Consider the following 19,416-nt stretch of genomic DNA (forward strand, 5'->3'; position numbering starts at 1 on the left):
TAGCTAATGCACCTCTGTCTCAGCTCACTGTTATGGTGCGGATTGTTGAGAGTCCACACATCTGATCTCCACTTGATCAGGAGCCTCCAAACAACTGCACCCACAACTCAAATATTCTGGTTCTTTTTCTAAATAAATGTTGATCCTGTTTTTCTTTGAAAATCCTCTTTCCTCTCTTTCGTGTTGCAGTTTTTCCAGCTGGGGCAGAAGTGGAGAACAGTGTCAGTGTCTTGATTAAGACGTGTGTGTAGATTACCTCTATTTTCAGTCCTGACTGGAGGGTGCATATCATTTACCCTTCACCTCACCTCAGCCTCCTCGGCCTCTCCACGCCTGAGGGAAGCGAGGTAGCAGAGTCCTTCTGCGGTCAGAGAGCGCCATCTGGAGGCGACTCCGAGAACTCACACTCTCACTGTTTCCCAAAGGAACACGTTTAACGTCAATATTAGATCTGTTTTTCTCTTTATTTATTCATTTTTAGTTTGACAGAAAGGTCTGAGAGATCCTTTCTGTGTCAGTCAGAAGGTCACAAATCTTGAAACTGTTCCCAGACAGACTTTTGTTTTTAGTTGAGGATGCAGCACTTACTGATTCACACCCACTGGGAGGATTTAATATATGAATCAGATATTCTGTTTCTGTCCATCACGTGTCAAAGAGCAAGTTCTGTTTCTGTCTCTCTCAGACAGCGGGTTGTTGTTCATATTCATTATTATTGACTGGAATGAAGCTTAGCGAAAGACTATCTCCTTTCACATGCCTTCTAAATCACAAGCAACATTTCCCGCCATCTAAAAGCTCCTAAATTGTCTCTCTCTCTCTCTGCTGTCACTCAGCTGTCATTTCAGTACCGCAAATAATCTGCGAGCCACCTCCACCTGTTCTCCACCTCAGCCATGGACGCCAGACCATATCCAATCAGAAGTTCCCTCATCAAGACGTTCCCATTCCTGAGCTCCATTCCTCATCACCTCTTACTGGAAGGACCTTAAACCTGTGGGTCTGGTTCATAGTGATCCACTTCCTGCCGGGGTGTAAGCGCCAAAAAATCTATTCCTTGTGTTCACAATAAATTTCGTTTTACTTTAATTCTCATACTATCGTGTTATTCTCATTATTATCTCCTGATTGAAATGTGGATTGAGAATAAAAATCTCTGGTAATATTTTTGTTTACAATAGTACTGTAATATTTACTGTAAGAATCATCAAAATGAAACGTCATGTTTTGTCCTTTTTACTTGATAATTAGAATAATTTTGTTTATAGCTCATTTTTTTTTGTCTTAGTTTGAAAAAGACCAAAGTATGAAAATATAAACTTTTTCCAAACAAGGTTTGATCTTTAGGTTTCCTTTAGTAGCCATGACAACAAAGGTAACTGTAAGGAAGTAGTTATTGCAACCCCGGGTGGTCGCTGACGCTGGAGGAGCTGTTCGGTCCAGAAAACAATTCATGAAATTGAAAAAAACATGTGGTCGGTGAATTAATTTTTCTGCCAAAGTAATGAAAAGTGATCAGTCTTGTGCTGACTGTCTGAAGAGCTTTACATACTTTACATTAACCAGTTAAAAGAACCGTAATATGAAGGCACAGCATGTTTGTATGATTTCATACAGTATTGCCAGCTTTGGGCTGTAGGGGGCAGTCTTTCCTAATATTACACTCCTGACAGACTTCCCCGTGTCTTACTCTCTCTCTCTCTCTCTCTCTCTCTCTCTGTATCTATCTATCTATCTATCTATCTCAAACACATGCAGACACAAGCTCACACACACAAAGACAGACACATTTCACCTCTGTATCTCCTTGCACCTATTGTCAACATAGTTATATTAGGAACACATTCCCTCCCTGTGTGTGTGTGTGTCGTCATACACCTGTTTAGCCATTTCTTTCCTACCTCTTTAGGGCCTCTTCAATATGTCACTGCTCCTCTTCACACTCACCCCCACACACACACACACACACACACACACACACACAGGGAGGCTGCTCCTAATATAACTGTGTTAACAATAGCTGTGCACAAACACACATGCACCAGCCCCATTATGTTGATGGGGACATAGCAGTGATGGCTCTGGAGTGTTTTTGCTTCGTCACACAGTGAGGTGTTATTTTGGCAGTGTATTCATTTAAAAAATAAAACATGAAATAAGCGTTTTGTATGATAATGAGTTCAAACGTCAGCTTGAAAACATGTAGCTTTAAACACGACTCTGCAGAGTAAAGGAATCCTGTTTCAGTCCAGAGGAGAGCTGTAGAGCAGCCCACTGTGACCGGCTGTCGATGGTTACAAGTCCATCAGAGCATCCTTGACGATGATAACGAGTTTCCACTGCACCTGCTCTCTCCCGGTGTTTGACAGCATCAGCTGAAGGATATGAGTGCAATGAGAGGGAGAAAGGAAAGGCTGAAATAAGGGTCAAGGACAGATGATGAAGGTGTTAAAGAAAACCAGAAGACCAAGATTTGATTCCCTCTCCAGAGCCTGGTGGCTTTGTTTCTGCTGGAAGCGTCTGTTGTGTCGAAAACGGCCTTGAGCGAAACTCAAACAAGTTGTTCGTGACCACTTTAAGAGCTTCTGTTTAATAGAAGACAATTTTGTCAGTCAGGAGTTCAGGAAGAGGTCGTTCATCTGTGTAGTTCCCCTGTGCTGACTGAGTTTATTTTGAAGGTTTTATTGTTTGTTGTTGAGGGACTAAGTGGGTTGGTGGGCCCCTGTATCTCTGACCTTCGGGCTGGTGCTTCTGCTTCCGCTGCTGGAACAGTTCACAGCTCCTCGTTAGCTTTGCGCTATCTTATTCAAATATTGAATATAATTACAAACCCATATGTAATATCTTTTCAGCCTTTAAATTCATTTTTCTTTCTTTCTTTCCTTTGATTCATTTCTTACAATGCAAACAACAAAATCGGGGAAATTATTTCAGAATAAAATCTACATTTACACATTATATGCTCAGTCTGGATAAACCCTGTTACATATGTGGCATTTAAATGGAAATGTGTTCATAAAACACAATATCCCGCACTTTCTAACAAGGACTAGAACAAAAAAACAAAACTGAAAATTTTAACAGCTGTTCATATTGCTGGAGATTTAAAGGTTTCATATTTTACACTTCTCCTGTGTTTTATTTAAAGTGTTGATCCATTAGAAGATATATTTGTGGTTTTAAGATCCAAAAACCATCTCAGTGTAGTTTTACATCTCCTCCCTCAGGCTTCTCTCTGGAGCTCCAGTAGCAACAGGTCAGTGAGCCAATCAGAAGAGAGGAGGCTCTGAGCCTTTCTTCTGATTGGCTGACTGTTTTCTGAGTGATCCAATAAAAATATAACAGATTTCAGGTAAAAACACTCAGAGGAATTAAATCCTGCAAGGTAGGATGCTGGGTCCAGGTGGGCGGGGCTTTGGGCGTGGCTGAGGGCGGAGACTGCTTTGTTGTGACATCACAAAGTTCCAGAAGTCCTGACGGCTGGTTTTAAGGCTCAGTTTCTGAATACAGGCTGTGTGTGTTTCTCTGTGGACTGAGGCTTTGATACTTTCACAGTATTAATATAGAAGCTAGACATGATCTATAATCACGCTACACATGGACACAGACCTTTATACAACATGGTACCATGGAAAACAGCCCTTAATGTTTGGCGTTCACCCCAAGTTTCCTGTCACAAAAGAAAATAATTTCTCTTTTCTAATTTCTTTTGCAGTTGTATAACATACCTGGCACTCACTGTGGTTTTATATTTATATTTTACATTTTACATTTACATTTGTTTTACATTTACATTCAAAAGAACAAGCACAGCTCATGAAACAGTACAGACAGGACTTGGCTCATCTGTTAGATGATTATTGACATCAGGAAAAGACATAGCTTACATTTTTTATAATAACTTTATTGATACAGCACTTTCCAAAACAAAGTTAAAAAGTGGTTCACGTGGTTTTTAACAGGATTACAACAGGAGAAACTAGAAATTAGAAAGTCAAAATAAAATATAACAAAAAAAATTGAGCAAAAGACCCTAAATATAAGAAGGAAATATACACGTTGTTACAAAGCCACTGTGTCATGGTTTAAAATGAACTGACGTCTCTTTAATTACCTCTCACCCACTGTAGATGGCAGCAGATGGAGAGAGATGGTGAACGCTGGCAGCTCCAGCTTTGAATATGGAAATAGGCTCCACTAAATCTCATCTCTGCATTTCATACAGCGGACTTGGCAATAGTCGGAAAAAAAAAAAAAAAATCTACACAGCGTGAGAAACAGCGGATCTGCTGCTGCCCTAAATAAGAACTGCTTTAAATTCAGGAATCATTTTCACATGTAGTTTTTTTTTTTAAATGTCCTCCATTATTTTTGTAGTTTAAAAAAAAAAGAAAAGGTAGAAAAAAAAAAGAAGAAAAAAGAAAACGCCCTCCAGTCAAACAGTTTCCCACCCTGACAGGCTGGAGCAGCTCTGAACACTAACTGCCTTATTTCCTGTAACAATCAATCCCACTGTTTCTAATTGGATGGGGTAGCACCCCCCCCCCCTACCACCACCACCACCCCCCCCCCGCCCTCCCCACCTTCCTCCTCCTCCTCTCCGGTTTATTGTCACTGACAGTCGGATTATTCCCTCACAGTAGCAGCCTGCTCCCTCTCATCCTCCTCCTTCTCCTCCTCCTCTTCTTCTTCTTCTTCTTCGTCCGACAATGCGGGCACCAACTAAGGATTTATAATTTCTTCTTCCGCCCTCGGTCGTGTGTTCCACCTCTGCACGGTAAGAGAATCTCTGCTTCCCGATCGCATCGTCTCTGATGGGTTTCTAAAAAAGACACGGTCGTGTGTGCTGGAGAGTGTGCGTGTGTCAGCGCTGCCTCGACCATGTGCACGGTCAGACACAGCGCAGGGGGGTTTGTGCCGCCGGTGGAGTTAGAACCGCGGGGGCTGACTGACTCTCGGACTTGTGTTGTTATAAAAAAAAAAAAGTGTGTTGAGCTTTTGTGTTGTTGGCAGTGTGATTGTTTTTTATTTCAGCGGTGTCACTGAGGGGGGGTGGGGGGGGGGGGGGGGTGATGGAAAGGGCGAGTGCTGGAGTTTAACTTCCAGAGAACTGAGCTCTCTGTGCGGGCGCAGCGTCGGCTCGAGCAGCGTGGTGCTGTTCCGTGTTGTTGAGGTTACAGACTGTGTTTTTTACGGATCATACGGACCGAGCGCGACGGGCGCGCTGCCGGTCTCGGTAATAACGACAACCCGAGTCGTTTAGCCGGCGGTTTAAAAACAATGTGCCAGCGCTGTCAGTCAGTCAGAGCTGAGGTAAAGCGGTGCTCTCTCTCTCTCTCTCTCTCTCTCTCTCTCTCTCTCAGCGCACAGCAGGGGTGAACATTTCCCTTATGATGCACATTAAACCTTACATTTTGTAATGTTGTCCCAGGATTACCCCCCCCCCCACTTCTACTGTGCTCCACGGCTGGAAGAGAGAGAGAGATTGAGAGAGAGAGAGAGAGAGAGAGAGAGAGAGAGAGAGGATAGGCCGAAATGAAACAGTCATTCTCAAATACAGGCTGTCCTGAGTTCTTTTTTTTATTATTATAATAGCAAATTGAATTACACAGAAATTGCATCTCACTTGTGGTGGGACTCCTGGAGCCCCCCCCCCCCCCCCCCCCTCCCTCTCTCTCCAAAAATTTGAGTAGCATATGGCTCCATCTTCCCCAAGGCTTCTCTTTGGAGACAGAAGCCACTCAAACTATAGTCTACCTTCTGCCAGTTAAATGTGTGTGTGTGTGTGTGTGTAGGGTGAGTAGGGTGAAAGGGGGGGTGGGGAGGGGGTGGGGGGTATTGGTGTCTTTTATGGGAGACTGTGGCTCAGTAATTGGTAAGGTCTGATCGCCTCATGTTCTCACTAGAGGGCTATAATACTCAGCTGAAAGTAATCCTGTGCAATAAAGAGGCAGAGTAATCCTGTGATGTATTTTAGTGGGAATACTCCTCTATGCAAATTTCAGCTCCTAAAGCAGATTGAAGCGCTGGAGCTGCATAAAGAAACCAGCAACATTGTTCAGATCCCAGCTTTCAGCTGGTGCAGCCTGTAATATAAAGCTACTGTTTGATCTCAGGCTGGACGTACACAAAGGCCTGCGGAGGTAAAAACTGTAAGATAAAATAAAAGGGCTGCAACCGAAAATGAGTTTTTTTTATCATCAATTAATCAGCTAATCATTTTTTCAGGATTCATCATTTCATCTATAAAATGTCAGTCAGGCATCTTCAGATCCCCGGTTTAGTCCGAAGAATAATATTCAATTCAATGTCACAAAAATCAAAGAAAAGCAGCAATTTGTCCCGTTTAAGAAGTTCTAACCAGTCATTCTTGTTTTTGCTCGAAAAATTACTTCCAGTAATTCATGTTGATTAACTAATCAACTGATTGACAAACTGTCTCGGCTCTAACAAGATGTTCCAGCGGTCAGAGAATTTGTCCATTTAAAACAATAAATACTAACACAAGAAAGAAATGACGTCACACTGAACTCGGCATGATTCACGTAGGAAGCTGTGCAGACGTCACCAGTCTAGTTGTGCGACTCTGCAGGGCTCATTCAAACTACACGGTAGGAACAAAACGCCAATGCTAACAGTGCAAGACCCTATACTGCAGCAATATTATGACCTTTCAGTATAAAGGTCTGACTTTGACATACCGTCTTACTGTCACACACTGAGTCCTCGAACAGGAGCAGGTAAAACAGGGACAGGTGTGTGACTGAGACTGAAGCATCTGACACACAGTCTGTTGTAATATAATCTGGCTTTTCCACCAACATCTTCTTATTTTAGTTGGACATTCAGAGGTTTTATGGGTTGGACAGTAGTTTACAGCTTTTTTCCTGAGTGACAGCAAAAGTAAAAGGTAAAAGTAAAGCCCCCTTTTTTCTCGTCTTTACAAATGATTTATAGTGAACTTGTGATTGAAACTCGTCAGACGCAGTTTTACTGTCTGATATGACAGCAGTGCAGAGACCTTGTGAAGGTGGACTTTTGGAGATTTAGAGAATATGAGGCAAGTTTCCGGTGAGGAAATCCAAAACCCTTTCCTGCTGGATTAGTGGAGGATTCCAAGTGATAGTGCAGCAGTAATCTACCGTACCTCATCCTGGTATCGTGCCTTCACAGAAACGGCTGAAAAAGTTGCCAGAGTCGATCCGTTGCTCAGCGGCGCCTCGGTGATGCAATCGTGTGTGTGGCGATGAACTGAGTCTGGTGGTCGACGCTTCATAGTCTGTGAAAACGATAGCTTTTAGGCAGAAACACGGTCTCTAGTGGACACAGGAAACACGAATCAGTGGCTCATGAAAAGGACAGGTTCCATATGTACACTGAAACAGGGTCATTCCATACCAACTCACCTGGGACCTCCCAGTCGCCCAGTTACATGTTACCTGATGTTGTAAATCACCTGTAGAAGTAAATGATTCAGAACAAATTTCAACCCAATCCAGTGAAACATAAATGATTAGTCTGGCTTGATAATACACATATGATTTAGTTCGGACGGCCAAACGTCAACAAAAAAAGTATAATATAAAGTTTTTACAATCCTGTTTTTGAGAAAATCCATGACATGAACTGGGGAAGAAAAATGCAGAGTCTTATAATTTAAATTGAGGAAAAACATTTCATGAATACTTCTAAGAACCACTAAAGTAAAACTTCTTTTTCCCTTCCTGATAAAAATCTGAAAAATAACAATAACTTTTCCTGAGGAGATTTTTTTGAAGCCTGAATTCAAAGAATTTCATTTCTTTCTTTCTTTCTTTTCTTTATTTAGCGCAGCATGTGCGGCATGACATTGGAAATAGAGAACACACGCTGAGACGTCATGGGGAGAACACTGGGAGATTTTTTTTTTTTTAAGATAAACAACAGAAAAATTAATTGTTGTTATTTCTGCACTGAAAATGGTAAAAGCGGCTGAAAAATGAGGCCCAACACAGAAGTGTCAAAAGCTGCAGTTCTTCAAGTGGCCACTTGAAGCTGGGTCCATAAACAAGTCAATCCCCATAGACTCCCATGTTAAAATGTCCAACTTTACAGCAGAAATAAAGGTGTATAACAGATAATATGACTTATTGTGCTGTTAATTGAGCCACAGAACGTGAGGAAGTCGTGTTTTTCTGATGTAAGTGAAATTTTATTTTTATGTTTGCACTAATTAGCAGGTATCAGTGTCTGAGCTCACCATCCCTTGTTAGCTTAGCTCATTAACTAGCTAATTAGGCAGCAAATTAAAAAGATCCTTGGGTTTGCCTTTGAGCAAGACGCCTGGCTCTGCTAACGATGCTAACGGGAGCGTGTGTTTGTGACAGTGATCACCCTGGGTAGGGGCGGAGTCAGACACTGCCAAGATGGCGACAGCCAAGAAGCCCACTCTGAGCTTCAAAACCGCTCTTCAAGAAACCTGTGGGTGACATCACAGAGGCTACATGCATCTTTATTTACAGTCTATTCTTATGACAAATTTGAGAGGAAGAAACTTTGTTCTGTGTCCATCGTGACTTGCACTGTTTGCTTTATTCTGTGGTCCAATTAGATTAAAACACAGGTTTGCTCTCAGTGCAGCATGTGCACCCAACTAAACATCACAAGCTGCATATCAACAAGCCACATCAAACAGCCCAGTGATGTTGCGCCCCCCCTCCCCACACACACAGACACACACACACACACACACACACTGTGATGAGCTTTAAAAAGGACAGTTTAGTGTGTCGTTGGGTTGGTCGGCTGATTGTGCTCACAGGAAGGGGCGCTTGTGTGTGTGTGTGTGTGTGTGTGTGTGTGTCTGAGGGGGAGAGCTCAGAGTGAGAAGGGTGGGGATTTAAGGAAGCATACTTACATTTCAAAGTAATGGCCTATTTATAGGGCAGACAAACAGCGGCACAGCGAGTGAGCAAGGGGGGGAAAAAAAAAAGTCCAGTGCCTATGGCCTGTTGTTGTAGCATCGAGGAATGCACCAGTGGGTGTTGTGATAAGGATAAAGTCGAGGGGTTCTCGACACCGCTTGTTAGAAACGCACGTGACCACACATGCCAGTACACACACACACACATAAACACACACACACACACACACACACACACACACACGGCTCCATTTACTCACAGTGATTACACAGTATGGATAAAGTCTCACACAAAGGCCAACACACGACAATGCACCAACGTGCACCAACACACGTGCACGTTTTTGTGGATTAATGCTAATTTATGCTGTTTTCATCAACACTTTGGAGTTCAAAGATGATAGTGAGCTCTCTGCCCTACAGCTGGGAAATGCAGCATGCCTGATCGTGTGTGTGTGTGTGTGTGTGTGTGTTATCGTAGATGATACTTTATGTATATGTGTGTGTGTGTGTGTGTGTAACCAATTGTAGATAGCAGCCTCCTCCTTGTAAACTTATGTGAGTGTGTGTGTGTGTGTGTTAACGCTGATGTAAACGACCGAGTGTGATCATCAAAGACTCAGATATTGATCATAGCCTTTAATGCATGGCAGCGGGGGCCCGCGGCTAACAATGCGACTGCTTTTATATCTGCTACATGTGAATGAACCTGGGTGATGTCAATTCTGCTGCATGTGTGAGTGCGTGAAATGTCAGGGACAAACTGTGTACCATGGGGAGAAAAAGAAAATGGCCTAGGAGAATCCAGATGAAAGCTGTGATTCTTTTATTGATTTCTACTGATTAAGACCACTTAAGTCCCGAGGGGGAGATGGAGAGACAACGGGGACATGGATGTAAAAGATAACAAGAGCGAGGGCAACTATGTGCAAGGCCAGCAAAGTTTCAAACTGTTTCCATGTCTTGTTCACTCTCTCCGCTCTCACGGTGTCGTTTTTAGCCGCAGCAGGCAGATGTTTTCAGAGAAACAGCTGTAAAAGGCCACTGTCCACTACCTGCTCAGTGTGAACACAGAGCAGCATTTAGCAGCTGAAGAGCCAGATCTTTCCCTCAGGAGCTGGTGGAGACCAAACACAGAGCTAAAAGAGAGAGAGGGAACACGAGGTTGGACACAAACGCCTCTCCGCATGAACGCTGATGCGATGTTGTGTGTCCAGAACTTGTTTCGACTGCAATCCAGTGGCCACAAAAATCAGTTACTGCAGGTTTCAGATTGGGCCGACCTGAATGCCTCGAAGCTTCAACTGTTGCCATGGTAATCAACATCCAAATCAGTGTTTGAATGTTGCCTTTTTTATATTATATATGTGCATTACCACAAAAAGAAAGAAAACAAGAAATAGTTCCAGTCAGAGGTTTGGACCCGTTTCAGTTATATTTTTTGCCTTTGTTTTGACAGGTGTAGTGAGAGATAGAAAGAAAAGGTGAGAGAGCGATTTTAATTAAAATTGATAATTATGCATCAACATTAATTATTACAAGTTATTCTCAGACATTGAACCATAGCGATAATTTTACAATAACCTTAACAAAGATTTTTTTTTAGAAAGTATAATATGAAACTGATGTTCTGCTGTCTGCCCTGACCTCTAGATATAATGTATAAATTAGCTCTGACGTTTCCTCTGGAGCAATACATCAAACAGCAAAATTTATGTTAAACATTGTCTGATGTTCTTCAGATTAAAAATGTGAAAGATTTTAGTCATAAAATAAAGACAGAATTTGCCATAAAAACGTACGTTTCTTTTACTTTGGGATTGATGCAGTGTGATGCAATGTGTAGATTTTGCACCTATGTTTTCTTCAGTTCCTTTTCACGCACATTTTATCTGCAGGTTCATACTTTCATACAAGCAATCTGCCAGTCAGCAGAGGAATCCTTTAATATATGATAAATGTGCCGTGAGGAGCTGATATGTAGCTTTTAAGACATAATATGTAATTAAATTAACGTTTTAATAATCAGCATCAGTTTCAGTTTCTACTGTTATCTGCTGTGTGTGCCGGAAACTCACGTACTGCAACTCAAACACCCGACACAAACTTAGATGTTGAGCTGGCATTTTTAATGAGGCTGGTGGCACCGCGGGGGTTCCTGGAGGAAATGGTTTAATTTCTATCTTGAGTATACTTTAAGAAAAAACTCGGAATTGAACCTCCGCATGAAGGAAGCTGCAGGATCGTGTCGGCGGGGGGAGGGTTTGGTGTTGTCTTTGAAAACAAACGCTGATCGATGAGGCTTTCGACAACACAGACCTCATCGGACAACACCGCCTCATGTTTGGGTGCTTGACATTTTCACTCCTGCTTTCCAGCCCTTTATTCCATTTCTCTCTTAACTTTACATTTCATGTCTGCACCCGGCAAACTCTCCTGTGACTTCTCTTTGTTGCTGCTGATTTTCGCGGCGCTCTCTGACACTTTTCCTGTGAGGAGCCAGAAAATATTACTGTCATGGGCGTTGACTGGTTCCCTCTTCTCTCACCTCACCTGGTCACTGTCTCTGCTCCTGTATTGACTTTCATTCACACAGCTGGATCACAGGCAGTAGAGGTGTGTGTGTGTGTGCGTGTGTGCGTGTGTGTCTGTGTGTGTGTGTGTGTGTGCTACTCTGCACCATCAAATAGTTAAACTGCAACACTGTGCAATGTAACGTAACATCATGGCAATTTATGGTAATATCAACACACCACGAATACACCCTTCCATTTTATTCTTATTTTGCTCTGGATTTTATTGTATTTAACTGAGTATTTTACTGTATTTTAAAGCGCCTGACATTTTACTGTACTTTGTCTTTCACTAGATATTTAATCCATGAATGTATAGGTACTGTTTTAATGGCTGGGCAGCAGGTGGTTTATTTCTTAGTTGTTATGTTTGGGATTGTTTGTTGATTTGCTGTCAGGAGCACACTGAGGCAAACAGGCACTGAGAAACAGACAGCGTTAGCGTTAGCTTATATACAGTCTATAGTATATACTGTGTGGCTCCCCTGGAGACCTGGAGCTCCTCCGTTGTGTTGTCTGGATGTGCAGCATGTCGTGTTGTCTTTTTTCATTCGCAGCACGTTTTTGTTCATGTATCTTTTTAATTTTTTTATTTTATTTTGGTATGTGTTTTTGAATCTGCATCATTTCTTCCAATTCAAGTCAAAGAGAAAAGAAATACAGAAATATCTCAAGTAGTTCCAACTTTGGAGCAGGTTTTCAGGGTCCTTAACAAGCACTCAGGGCCCAGATGCATTCTGGGAAATGTAGGACATGAGCACGAACCAGAAAAACAACAACAATGCAATATAAAGTGACAGAGAAGAAGAGAGAGCAGAGCTGAAAACGTAACACAACATGACACAACTACCCGTGGTAGCGTTACTGTGCAGCAGTGTGTAGTGTAACACTACATGACACAACACAAGCTCCTCTGTTACAGAGTGTGGTAGAGCTCAGCGTCACACACAGGCAAACAAAGAACCTATGAAATAATGTCAGTGCAACACAATGCAACACAACATAACTCTGAGAGCAGTGGCGTCCAGACCTGGAGCTCACATCCAGCCCACCGCTGAAGAATGGAAGCATTGTTCACATCAGCAGAGCGACGGGGAAAGACAAAATATTTTCCACGAAATGCGCCTCTTACGTAAGCTGTCCCCACTTTTTTATTTTTTTATCATCTTCATGTTCTCCCTCTTGTTTTCTCTCTTCCTCACTGAAAACGAGGTCAGCATTAATTGAAATTCAGACACCTATTAATTAGTGAGAGGATTTCTCTCTCTCTCTTTCTCTCTCTCTCTCACACTGTTTCATAACGGTCTCCTGTTGGATGTCTTTTGTTTCTGCAGTCCCGTACCTTCCCTCTCTTCCTCTGCCCTCCCTGGGTCCCTCACATTTGGGGCCCGTCTCGTTGATTGCCACGTTCATTGGGCTCCTGGATCAAGCTGTTTGGGTTGACGTCTGCACACGCAGCTTTGAACAGCCGCTCTCTTCGGGGAGTTTCGCGAGTCGTTCTCCTCAGAGACGGAGTTGGCTCCAGATTAATCCACATCGAGTCTAAATCATGCACAGCCTCGGTTTCTCAAGCTGTGATCTTCTGATTATTTATTAGACAGCCAGTCGGCTTGTTGTCAGGCAATTTGTTAATTAAAGTAGCTCGGGTGGACCGAGTGTGTGGTGGACCGATGATTAAAGACAAGTGACAGAAAATATTGATGGTTTGTTGTGATGGCTCTGCTGCTTGAGCAGAGGTGGTGTTGTTGTGGGTGGGGGGTCTTACCATGTCCTGGTCTTACCTCAGATTCAGATAAGGGATTCTCTGAACTGGAAACGTGGCTGTAATTGGTCGTCTCTCTGAGCTGCATCAGTGTCCTTGTCTTTGTTTTGGTGCCTCTCTCTCCTCTGTCTCGTCTCCATGCTGTGTTCTTTCTGTACTCTGTCTCCTTTTGCTTCATCTCTTTCCACTTAATGACGACTTTCTTCTGCTTTCTAACTGCTCTAAGGGAGGGCCGAGCTCTGAAATGAGCATGAGATTGTTGAGGTCAGGATTAGGCTTGAGCAACATCCAGAGTTTTGTAAAAGGCAGATATCTCAGCCCGAATCTTTCTGTGCTGCTTCACCGCTTTTTAATGTTAGTGTTACTTGTTTGAAGAAGGTCTTTTTGGGTTCCAGTGTTTCTTGTCGGTCTGATGCGGCGCCTCTGTCCGGTCCCTTCCCACAATCTCCCACATTATAAGAGCTAGATTCGCAGGAATAAGTGAGGTCATGCACAAATCCCACAATCCCACAATCCCACGATCCCACACTGAAATCCAAGCAAAGAGCCGATAAACGATTTCTGTTTGTTTCATGTGGGAAACGTGATCCTCGTCATCGCTGCACACAGATCTGATGTTTTCATATCTTCACTGGAAGAGATGCGCGTCATCGTTTATTCGCAGTCTGTTTTCTCTGCACTTAGTCACGTTTTTTATTCATACATCAACTTTTCCACTTCAGCCAAGAATCTTTTCTTTTTTTTTTTTCTTTTTTTTTTTGCAAAATTTCAACTTTAAGGTTTTTTTCTTTAGTTCTGGTTTTAGTTTTTTAGGTTTTGTAGTTCAGGAGGCGGCAGGATGGCAGTGACAGTGTTGAGTTTTGTTACTAACACATGTTGGGGAAAACATGTCGCACCGACGCACACGTGCAACACACGGCTCGTTCTGTCACTTTGTGCCGCTGTTGAATGTGTTTGCGTGTTGATGCTCCCGTTCAGCACAAAGGAACAGTGTATGAAAACTGCGTCATTACCGTCTGCTAGTAATCATCTAAGTGAGCACAGAAACGCTTTATTTAATTGTCTGTTTCCTGATCATTTCTGAGAAAATGAACAGATTTAATTTCCACAAAAAATTCCTGGAAAGTACTAATATCATTTTTTTTTTAAATGAGAGGCTTTGAAAATGGAGACACAGGGCATAGATTTCCTTCTGCTAATTTATTTTAGCTTCTAAAAAAAACCAGCTTATAATGAAGTTACATTAAAAAATATACAAGTGTAGTTATAAGCTGCTGTTAATTACCGGGTGATTTTTCCAGGAAAACACTTCCCTGTTCTTTGTGTAAGAGCAGAATCTTTACTAAGGTGACGTCTTCACGTCTGACGACTGAACCAAAACGTCAAAATATTCAATTAACAATGAAATAAAAGAAAGAACAGCAGAAGGTCCTCACATCAGAGAAGCTCGATCCAGAAGATGTTTGAACAAAATAACTCAAATGATTCATTGATTATCAAAACAAGTTGCAAATTAATTTTCTGTTGCTCAACTAATGGACTGTAATTGCATTTTGTTGCCTTAATTGCTTCACATCAGCAGCTTATAACTAGTATCAATGGTCTTTTTGTTGAAATTGTCCAAGAACCAACTACTATACATCATTAGGATATAATGTGGAAATCATTAGTGAACCGAGAGGAACCAGCAGTTATTGGTTTTTTTTTTTGCACAAAAACAAGAGAAAAGCAAAGAGCCTGGCAACTTGAGGCTGCTCAGCCTGCTGTGCAGGACTGTCTGCACTTAGTCCTAAATATCTCATGATTGTTTGTTGTGTGTGATGTTGCCCTGTGGAAAAAACATCCCTGTCGCTTTTCTTTTTTTTCTGGTTTATTGCCTCGTGTTTACATAGACTACGTGTTCTGAAATTGTGTCCCGCGGCCTGATGTAGTTGAGAAACATGTCATCATTTCTTTCTTTTCCTCCCTTTTTTCTCATTTTTATCTGGTGCAAGAAAAGTTGTAATAAAAGCTTTTGAAGCTTCGGGTTCCCTCAAAAGCTTTTGTCGATATTTTTTTTCCAGTGGTTCCAATTCTGAGTTGAGCTGAAGGAGCACCTGCCTCGGCCGTGATAAAGAAACCTTTGATGGTATTGACTGGATATATGGTCACTAATGGATGCGAACACTCAATATCATTCTGCCCCGTACAATAGCCGGCTTCATAAAAATACACTTTGTGCGACTGGAAGTTCTGTCCTCTGATGTGTGTGTGTAGCTGGACCTGTGAGCTGCAGAGCCTGAAGGAAGTCCATGAGAGAGGGAGAGAGCCTCTTATCCTAATGGAGTCAAAGTCTCTAGAGGAAGCTGGAGAAGGGGGGGGGGCAGATGGCGGTAAGAAAGGAAGCAAGACTGACAAAGCTTGAAGGAAAAAGAGCAGTGATCACTTGAATTGGTGTGTGTGTGTGTGTGTGTGTGTGAGAGAGAGAGGAAGAGGGAGATGAGCGGGAAAAAAAAAAAACTGCAACACCTGGGGAGGAGAGAGTGAGAGAGAGAGACAGGAAACGAGCCGGAGAGTAATGGCGGTGGCGAGCCATCAGATAGTGAAGGTTGGAGGTTAATAACTCGCCGTGGTGAACGGCGGAGGGGAGAGTCTCAGAGGAGCAGGGAGGGAGGTTATGATGAGTGACGCTCGAGATGTAATCCAGTAAGAGGAGAAGGGTGTGTGTGTGTGTGTGTGTGTGTGTGTGTGTGTGTGTGTGTGTGTGTGTGTGAGTCTGCATGCTGTCAGAAAGCAACAACACATCTGGCTCCCAGGTTGCTTCAGATCACGATGCAGTACACACACAAAACTTTTTTACACACCTTGACATAAAATATTCTACTATGACAGAAGAATTCCTCAGTAGATATATTTCGAATTGCGATATTCAACATTATCATATCGGCCCGAGCCCGGCCCGAACATAACCGAAACAACGGTACAACACCAGAACAATAAGATCGGATAAAAAGCTGTTAATGCGTTGCTGTGATTGGCAGTCGGAGACAACGTCTTCCTTCTCTTAATTTGGAGGAGCAAACAGTTGAAGCTGTGCTTTGTGCTTCTAATGCTGAAAACAGAAGTGAGAGTTTATGAGAGTGTGTATCGCAAAGAGAGGGAAAAACAGAGCCAGAGAACGAGAGGGTGCGTTATCTCGTAGATGTGAAGCTCTTTGAAGGTCCTCTGTTCTGTTTCACAGCGCCACTTCATATCACAGAGAACCACCGTCTTACTGTATCTCTTCTGTTTGGCACACATCAGCAACTTTCCGATTTTTGAAGCACAGTTTCTCGTAGCCTGATTCTCGGGGCTCTCTGTGAAATGGGAGTCTTGTTATGTAGCTCGCGGCTCGCGGCTCAGAACTGCAGCGAGAAGGGCATTTCTTCCTGCAGAGGATGAGGGCGTAGCGTGTCAAATTATGCCTGAGCCCCCTCTGTCTGCCCTATAAGACAAACAAGTCAGTGTTTTCCGTGTTTTCAACAATATTATAGCGCTGAAGTGATGTTTTGTTCGTGCATTATAGCATATTGAGGCGTGTGCAAGAGCAATTTCCATTTCAGGGATTGTGTGTTTGTTGTCACTGCAGGGGTAAAGAGGGATTTTTGCCCAGACCGTTTGTGTTTTCTCTTCTGCTTCAGCGCCGCCTTTTTGTGGGGAATGCAATACGGTTTTCCTACCCTATTTTTGTGTGCAATCCCTCTTTTGTTTTCCTAAATAACTGCATAAAAAAAAAAGACATATTCACATTTGGACGTGCAAGCTGATGTCATCTTTTATGTTTTTTTGAGATGCTTTATTTTATGGTACGTTCACATACTCTCGTGTTGTAGGAGAAAATCGTTGCTCAATTTTGTTGTTGGGCTTCAAAACAAGATGTTAAGTGACGCTGCTGCTCTCAGTGTCCTCCATGTACTGGCTACGCTACAGCTGGGTTACTTAAACGGCCAAAACGCTTTCAAGAAAAAACGTATCCCGGTGCAGTGAATCCTTGCAGAAATGGTACGAGCGGCGTGAGCCATCACAACAGTCGTTGACCGGAGTGGATTTACATTTCTGTTTAAAGGAATCACACACTCTTCCCTCTTGCCTTATCTCTGTAAGCAAACATCAAATAGGACTCCAGTTTACTTGAGGTTTCTTGATTCCCTGCTGCTTGGCCTATAAAGTCAGCCGTGCTCTCCCGTCATCCGCGTAATCGAGTTGAACACGAGCACGGCTTTCTCATATCTAATGTAGGACCAGGCAGCCACTCAGATGCTCACACAGCCATGGGATCTGGGTCAAACAGCACTGGGCGATAACACAGAAGGGGACAGCTCGCAGTTTTTGTTTTTGCCTTTTGAAGTTAATGCAAGTCACTGAGCCCCCCCCCCCCCCCCAGAGAACATCAATAATGTCAAAATGCGTTTGTTAGTGGAGCGGCCGCGCTGCACGGAAATGATCAATCCGGCGTTTCACAACAATTTTTGTCCTCGGTTTGTCTCGCCCGCAGTCAGCTTGGACTGTGGAGATGTGACAGGGAGGAGGATGACTGGAGGAAATTCATTGTTTTATTTATATCGCTGCACCATTTGAATAAAGCGACACAGACTGGATCCTCTGGGCTCTAGAGATACTGAATCATAAGCTTCTCAATGTTTATTATAAAATAAAAACATGTTGAACAATAACACATAAAATATGGCTCTTTTCTAATGTACTGTACTCAGGTCAGAATGGTTGTAACGATCCTTCAGAAACACCTCTTCTTCCTAAAGGTCCCATACTGTTTAAAGGTAGATGTCCATGTCTATTACACTGCTTTATAATGTCTGTTCAAGTCAATCTTTTTTACCTCCCTTTGGTCTGTTTTTATTTCTCCGTATCTACCTCGATTTCATTTCCACGGACTGAAATATTAATTTAGTTTTTTAGTAGAGACGGCTGACACAAAGCTGCGCTCACAAACTATTACATGAATATGAACCAACATGAAGGTTGAAAATCATGAACACATTTTCACATTTTGGAATATGATTAAACCTAGAAAGCGCTTCTGCAAGTTAGGCTTGGTGGTGATATCCAAAATTTAAAGGTTCCATATTGTATAAAGGTAGATTTCAATGTCTTTATGTGATTATAGATCAGGTCTAGCTTCTATATTAATACTGTGAAAGTATCAAAGCCTCAGTCCACAGAGAAATGCACACAGCCTGTATTCAGAAACTGAGCCTTAAAACCAGCCGTCAGAACTTCTGGAACTTTGTGATGTCACAACAAAGCAGTCACCAAGCCCCGCCCACCTGGACCCACCTTCCAAACCTTGCAGGAGAGGCTCAGATCCTCTGTTCTGATTGGCTCACATTGTTGCTGTTGCTAGAGCTCCAGAGAGAGGCCTCAGAGAGGAGAAGTAAAACTACATCGAGATGGTTTTTGGTTCTTAAAACCACAAATAATCTTCTTACGGATCCTGTGCGGACTGGATTTCGGATTTCGCGGCGGGCGATTGGACGAGGATCATTCAAGAAACACGTCATCTATATATTGTGCCGAGAGCAACGCACTTAAGGTGACGCACACGGAAACAAGAGGCAGCAACGTTTGAAGCTTCCATTGATTGGTTGATTGACTTCACCTCAGTGGAAGTTTGTCTTCGGCTTCTCCCAGTAAAAATACACAAACGCAGCGGATGTTCCCTGATGCAGTTCCAAAAGTATTTGATTTCAAAAAGTTATTGAAAAAAAAAACATATTTTTACAGCTGTTTCAGTGTTTTTGCTGAAATTATTTTTTGCAGAAAATTACAAATTTACAAAAAACATCAGGAAGCTCCAGATGAAGTCTCAATCTCACGTCACGTAGTTCGGGTGTCGTTAAGTCACAGCTTTAGGCTCTTAAAGTTTATTATTTAATCAGAGTTTAACCTTTTCTAAAACTGCAAATCTGTTTCAATCTGTCATCAGATTCAGATTCAAATGTTGCTAAAATCTTCATTGATCCATAGATTGATCTATAGATTCACGTGCTACATTTTTCCAATCGCTATATTTCTACCCTGTTTTTCTTCAGTCATGTGTTTGTGTGTTTTTCTGACCTCGCAGCTTCACAAACTTCCCCCAGTTGTGTGAACATTATCAAGACAGTGAATGGAGCGGAGGACGCTGCTCTGTTGTTTTCGGA

The 19,416-nt window shown here is 42.5% G+C and overlaps 1 protein-coding gene across 1 annotated transcript in view; it reads left to right on the forward strand.

Annotated features, from left to right (window-relative positions):
* Nucleotides 1–4,634: 4,634 nt before the first annotated feature.
* pcbp4 (poly(rC) binding protein 4) overlaps nt 4,635–19,416 on the forward strand; it is a 153,460-nt gene continuing 138,678 nt past the window's right edge. Inside the window, exon 1 of the mRNA XM_056399217.1 lies at nt 4,635–4,777. The gene's annotated coding sequence lies outside the window, so the exon portion shown is untranslated. The remainder of the gene's footprint in view (nt 4,778–19,416) is intronic.

Source organism: Seriola aureovittata, chromosome 2 (genome assembly GCF_021018895.1).
Source record: "Seriola aureovittata isolate HTS-2021-v1 ecotype China chromosome 2, ASM2101889v1, whole genome shotgun sequence".
Lineage (NCBI taxonomy): Eukaryota > Metazoa > Chordata > Actinopteri > Carangiformes > Carangidae > Seriola > Seriola aureovittata.